The sequence below is a fragment of the Clarias gariepinus genome, chromosome 12 (genome assembly GCF_024256425.1).
Source record: "Clarias gariepinus isolate MV-2021 ecotype Netherlands chromosome 12, CGAR_prim_01v2, whole genome shotgun sequence".
NCBI lineage: Eukaryota > Metazoa > Chordata > Actinopteri > Siluriformes > Clariidae > Clarias > Clarias gariepinus.
The window spans coordinates 13,246,458-13,253,615 of NC_071111.1; positions in this window are offsets into that span (position 1 = coordinate 13,246,458).

Below are 7,158 nucleotides of genomic sequence, written 5' to 3' on the forward strand. Positions count from 1 at the left end.
GGATTCCCAAATTGCCCATAGTGTGTGTGTGTGTCTTGTGATGGATTAGCACCTTGTCCATAGTGTACCATGGTGTACCCCACCTCATGTACTAGTCTCCAGGGATAGGCTCCAGGCTCTCCACAACCCTGTGCAGGATAAGTGGTCTAGAAGAAGTGTTAGGTGGCTCTTTAAATCTTTGCAGAATCTGTTGCTGTCTGATTGCGTCTCATTTCAGGCTAGCAAATCATGAAAAACAAAAAAGAAAAACAAACACAAACAAAGTAAATTAAATGAATACTGTAAAACTACAAAACAGCAAAAGAGCAAATCAATTAAAAAATGAAACATTTTTACTAAAGATTCAAATAAATGTAATATTCTAACAGCTGTAAATAATTTCTTCAGTCAAGAAAGTTGGGTAGTAGAGCTGGACAGACTGGAAGACCAAAGCTCTCCTCCATCACTCTGTTTAAGGTAGAGATCAGTCAGCAAGAACCAGCGCCCTCTAGCACTCCTATCAGCAGTCAGGGCTGGTGACTGTGAACCAACGTAAAAAAGGTCAACTTTTTAATAAAAATTCAACTTAGAATTTGATTACAAAATAAACCTCACACAACATTATACTGCATGAGCAAGAGTGCTGTACAGAGCTGTACATAATGTCCTAAATATTAGCATGACTTTAATTTGTCTGCAGGTAATCAAAGCATGATTGCAAGCATGATATTGCTTTTAAAGTACAATTTTTAAAGAAATAATACATTTAGCCTATATGATGACATTTCCGACACTCTATGGTCAAATATACTGTACAAGGTCTGTCGGGAAAGTATCCAGCCATTAAATGAATGGATTACATGTAATAAACTAGTAATTACACTTCTGGTTCTCACACAGTCAGTCACCAAGCTTTTTTGATTGCACTCCATACACATTCAACATTCCCAGGTGTCCTGTTTGATGCAGGCCTTACAAAACATGGATCCAAAACCTGGATTGCTTTCAACAGATTTTTGCCCATTTTTGTAGCGTTAATGCCACACTTATTTGCTCTGCACCTATTATATCACCCCGAAAACCTTCTGAATCATCCGAATAGTTTCTCTAGAGGAAACCTGAAGTTCAACCCATTTGTTGCTCTACTTGCTCAGTCATTTTAAATTTGATGGCCACCCAGTACACATACTCACTCAGTGGTGTCTAGTGCCCAACTGACTAGAACAGTAAAGTTGTTACTATTCACACATGCATATTAACATGATTGTGTATACATGACGTTCTCATTATATTAACAATGGCTGGCATTAACTAGGGAAACTTTCTCTTTGCAACACACATACTGATTGACAGTCTATAGTAAGTGTAGTAATAGTTTAGTGTAACTAATTGTTTAAAAACAAGTGAACTGATACAAAGTCAAATATGTCATTGCTGTTATACAGAACATAAAAATTCAATTAATCAAATTAGTGGACCAAATCCAAATCTATATAGGGTTATTATAAAGATTAATGTGCCGTTCATTTAGGATGGATTTTCCCTGTAACACAGATGCTATTAAAAATGGGGTTTAGCAAGTATCTGTCCTAAAGGTCATATTAAACTAACAACAATTTTGCACAACAGCCTTTTTTTAGTACATGACATATAAATGTTGTCTAAATCCTTTCCCCTTTGCTCATCTTGTTTTCAGTTTACTGGATGACTCTTTACATTAGTCATTTGTCTTCTTAGCGGTGTGAAATATTATTACAGAGCTGCTTATGTTACAGTAAATGTCACCATTTGACATGTAAGTTGTCGCCCTCTTTTGGGTAAACATTTAAAGTCAACTCCAGAATTATCAATAACTTTCAAAAGAGTGTTAAAAACGTAAATACACAAAAGTGCTCAAAATGATCACATTTTTTTAGTTTAAACGATTAGACAACCTACTTAATTTTTCTGTAATAAAATCACCTGTCATCTAAGAAGATGTAGATTTTTAGTTGATTGGTCTTTTCTTACAAAACTTCAAACTTTGCAAAATGACAATCCTGAAGAAGAATAAAAAATGCAAATTTGTTTGTCGTTAGCAACCACTGTCATGTACATTCAGCTCCCTCTGTTGGCTCAGAATTCATAGGTTTTTAGTAAGGCATTTTCTCAGTTCTATCACAAAGGTTTTATCACCTGCAGTGACTCATGACTGTCCCTCTAGTTTACACAGAGATTAACATTTGATCTTCTTATAAGATCTTCTAAAAACCAATAATTTCAAAGGTCACATACTGTCTTCAGACATTTAGTACTCATTGTACAGCCCAATATAGGTCTCTGGATGAAGACAAGATTTTACATATTCAAAGGGAATTGTTTATCCTACTAATTAGTAGCAACTCATCAGACCAGAAAGCTTTTTGATGTGTATTGGCTGTCTCCAGGCAACAAAAGCTTTGATATATTGGTAATGACCTCACCCAGGGATCTTTACTTGTTCTTTAACCCCTCACATACAATGCTTTAGTAAGTCTTTTCACTCTGCTACATACAACCTGAAAAATTTCTATAGATGATAAACTTTTAAAAATGACAATAGGCCATCTTTAAAAGTTTTATTTAATGTGGCAGTGAGTTGTGGTCAAGTGCTACTCAGAGCAATACATATTTTATGCAAAGCATACATGGATCAGCCATAACATCATGACCAGGAACAGGTAAACCAGTAAATGGTGATGGGATCATGTGACCCAAAAGATCACTCATGTCTGGTTCGATCCCACAGAAAAACCCATGCAACACATATCACTGAGAAAAGTAAATCCTGGTCATGACAGAAAACCAAAACTCCCAGTGCATCACAGGGGCCGGGAGGCAAAGGGCCCAGGGCTCAAACTCTCCAGATCTTAATTTGATGAAACACTAATAGGATGTGCCCGACAACAAAGCTCCATCCACAGAGGCCACATCCTTTAACTTACAGCACTCAATGGATCTGCTGCTAACATTGCTGGTACCAGTCTCCACAGTACCTCCATAGGTCTTGTAAACTTATGCCCTAAGAGGGCAGAGCTGCCATGGTAACCCAAAATCTAGGTGGTTTAAATGTTACAGCTGATCAGTGTATATGAATACCTTATGTACATACAGAAATTAGTGAAACCTCAAAGACAAGTTGCTGCCCCACTATGCTAATGAACATATACAACGCTGCCGGAAACAAAAGAGATGTTATTTTTTAAAAAGGAAATCCATCATGGCACTGAATGCAAACAGCTATGGATCTGTAAATCGACAACACCAATCAGCTGCAGCAATATGTTTGTGCTGGTGTTTTACTGACATTAACATCTACAGTATATTTTCATGCACAATGCAAGTAAACTGAAGGGAAGTTATAGTCACAGTAAGTCATGTTTTATTAGTACCTTATAACACAGTGCTCATGAATTCTCTAAGCTGATTGGTCAGTAGGTGTGGATTCATCTTATGCAACAGCAGCTCTGTCATTTAGTGTATATGGAATATATAGTTCCCAGCTTAGTTTTAACGTCAGTGTGTACTCTGAAGTGTTTGCGCTGTGTTCTTTCTGTATTTTTACCTTCAGTGGAGAAAACAAACGTTGGTGAGGAAAAAAACATTTTTAAGGGATAATTTAAACTATTTATTTTTATTTTATTTTATTTGATCTACCGCTATATTAATTGTTTATTAACAAATTAAAAACATTTTAAATAATTTTCTTATGCTGTAGTGTATACACGTGTGATGTAATATATACACGTGTACAGTGTATACATGTGCATGTGTACTATGCACAAGGGATAACAATAAACGTCCATTGAGTTCCACTCTAAGCTGTAACTTTTTAAACTGTGGCCTAAAGAACATTTATAAAAAATTTAGAAACAAGAAACAGGTAATGAGCAGACAGACATAAACTGGACAAAGCAGAGACAGGAACAGGTCAAAACCATAATAGCAATCAGGAATAACAGTGATTATCAACAAACTGGTTAGGGTAAACACAGAGCATATACTTAGCAGTTAGTGGGTGTCTTTAGAGGTCTTAAATACTATGTCTGTGAGTGAGTTTGTGTGTATGTGTGTGTGTGTGTGTGTGTGTGTGTGTGTGTGTGTGTGTGTGTGTGTGGGTGTGTGTGTATGTGGGTGTAATACATAGAATTTAGGTAAGTTGGATTAGTATTCGGATGAACTTGATTGCGTGAATTGGGAATTGGAATGGCCATGTTTTAAGTCACGCTGTGTCCTTGAAATCTGTCCTGAAGTCTGATCATAATTCCAGTATAGACATATAGATTAAACGTTTATGACACTAATGACTATGAATGCTGGACTAATATCCTATGCAAGATAGAAGATGCTTTTGGTTTGTCCAGAATAAGATAACAGAGATTGTACCCTCCTTCTCAAACCTACACTTACATGATCTGTAACCTTTCATTAGATGAACAATACCGTACCTATCATTTCCAATCCCTTCATCTATCCCTGAGCACTCTCCTTTGCATGGGTTTTGATATGGTAATTTAACAGGAAATGGTAATATGAGCAGAACAATAGATCAGGTTTGCATTAATAATTACAGAATAAGTAAAAGCAGTATTGAGCAATTGGGAAAAAACACACACTGCTGTGTGTGAACTAGGGGCGTTCACTGATGATTTTGCAGTGGATGATTTAACAAAGACTAAATTTGTATGTTGTGTTTTTTTTTCCAGACTGTGGTGGTCTAGATACGAAGGGTTCAAGGTTTAAAAAATCTTGATCATAGTGTTTCTGAATGCTCTACCTTCTTGTCCTAGGTAATTTCTTTAACATCACCACATGAAAGACATCTTTATTTTGAAATTCTTGTAAAAGTGCTTAGCAAATAAAGTGATATTTTTTATATTATTGATTTTTTTGTATATTATCATTGATATAAGATGGTGTAAAAAGTTGTTGTAACTCCTGCTGATGTCTCAGGTGGACACTGTTAGCACAATGTATAGGAAAATAGGAAAACATTTTCAGTGATCTCCCATATACTGTATGTGATACCGGTCAGGTAAGCTTCGAAAAACAAACAAGCAGAACTTCTTTTCTCGTTCTTCATTTCCCAACAACATTTATCATTGTATTAATAATAAATCTAAGAGGGAAGTTGTGCTGGCAGCAAACAGTAAATGCAAAATTCCAAAATGTAATGCAGAACATCACAGTCATATAAAACAGTTATCACAAATAATGCTGTTGGCAGAGCTGAAGAACCTGGACAAACTAAAAGGCTCAAAGAGTAATTCATGTGTTACTTTTGGTAGAGATGAAACCAGAGCTAGTTCCCACTGGGGCTGCTATCAGAATGTAGTCAAATGACATTGTGGGAAATAATGTTGAAAATGTAAACCAAAGTACGTAATTATGTGCTTCACGCTCTCTTCCTCTCTCTCTTTCTCTCTGTCTCTCTCTCTCTCTTTCCCTCTTTTCTGTCTCCCCCTGTACAGCTATACATGGCGCTGGAGCAGCTGATGGAGCAGTCCACAAGCTGACTGGCATTTTCAAATTGCCTGTAGTGCATGAGTGGATATGTGATTGTACCCTGTGATAGGATGGCACCCCATGCAGATTGTACCCTTCTTTGTGCCCATAGTCCACTGAGACAGGCTCCAGACTCATGTGGCCCTACACAAAATGAAATCAGAGACAGTGAATGAATGAAGTATCTCTGTCATTGATCACATGTGCGTTGAAGACCCGCAGCAAGACCATGGAATCCCCTACTGGAGCCCGATGCAGTACTCCATTCAGAGTTCCCAAAAAAGAAAAATACTCTTCTTTCTTGGGAAAGATAAACTGCTGTTTGGTCCATAAGCACAGACCACAGTAAACTCCAGTGTCGTAGTACTTAGCCGGGGACTCTTAAGTATCCCCACACCCTGGGCAACTCCAGAGAAGAACAAAGTCCAACCTTTCTACAGGAGTATGGATCCAGAGCCAGGGCTATGCGTCAAGTTAACCCCCACCAGATCTAACTGATAACGCTCCACCTCCCGCACAAGCTCCGGCTCCTTCACCCACAGAGAAGTGACGTTTCACGTCCCCAGAGCCAGCTTCTGCCACCTAGTTCTGATCCGTCGAGGCCCTCGCCTTCACTGCTTCACTGCCACCCGAATAACAGCGCACCCAACCCCATCGGTTTCTCTCGCAGGTGGTGGGTCTACGAGATCTTATGAAATTCTGCATAGTCATAACCATGCCTTATGGAAAGATTTGGTTGCCATGGAAAGATTTGTAGACACTTCCCTCCAGAAGCATGTGGCAAATGATTTTGGCAACGAGCTCTCCTCATAAATTGCATAACTGGGTCAGCTAATTAAACCAAGCGATCATTCCCCTGTATATGGCCCAGTAATCTAAAGTGTCTGTGACTTTGTATGCATGTATGTGTAAAAGTGAGAGCACTCCCAGAGCAGTTTCAGTTCCTCCCATTAACCTAAATTATCTCTCAACTCATACGAGATGAGTTTTATCAAGAAGAGCACTATCATTGCTGTGGCTAAATACATACGAAGATGAAGCTGAGTGCTGACTTCAGCTGACACATTTGACAGGATATGTTTATATCCTGTCTAAAAATAGCTAAAGCTAACATAGCTTAGAAATGATACAAAATGGCTTTGTATAATTTCTAAGACTTCTTCTTCTTACTTTAAATCTACAGAGGCTTTCCAAACTGTCATTTTTGCTTTTGCCTTTTTTGGTTTTGTTGACCCCATATGAAATCTTGTGTGAGGAAACAAATGCTGCTGTGCAATTGTCATGAAGAAACTGTGAAACCCCACCCAGGCAGGAAAACATAACTAAGAATAGCTCATGACTTTCCAGCCGCCCTCACACACGGGAGTTCCTGTAGTCTCTATGTGATCAGGAGAAATTCTGTAACTTTCCTGGATTGGGACACAGAAGTAATTCCAAGTACTCACGATTAACTTAGATACACCCACTCTATGTGTCACATGTATGTATATACGTATGTACACTACAGTAGTGAAAGTAGAGTGTGCTGATTGCTCATAGCGGTCTTAACCAAGATAACACCTTTAGAGTGCAATGCCGTGTCTTTGCTATGAATTAGGAAGTGCCTACACCTACAGTACATGCCTATCCCTTGCCTAAACAAAATCTTTAGGTTCA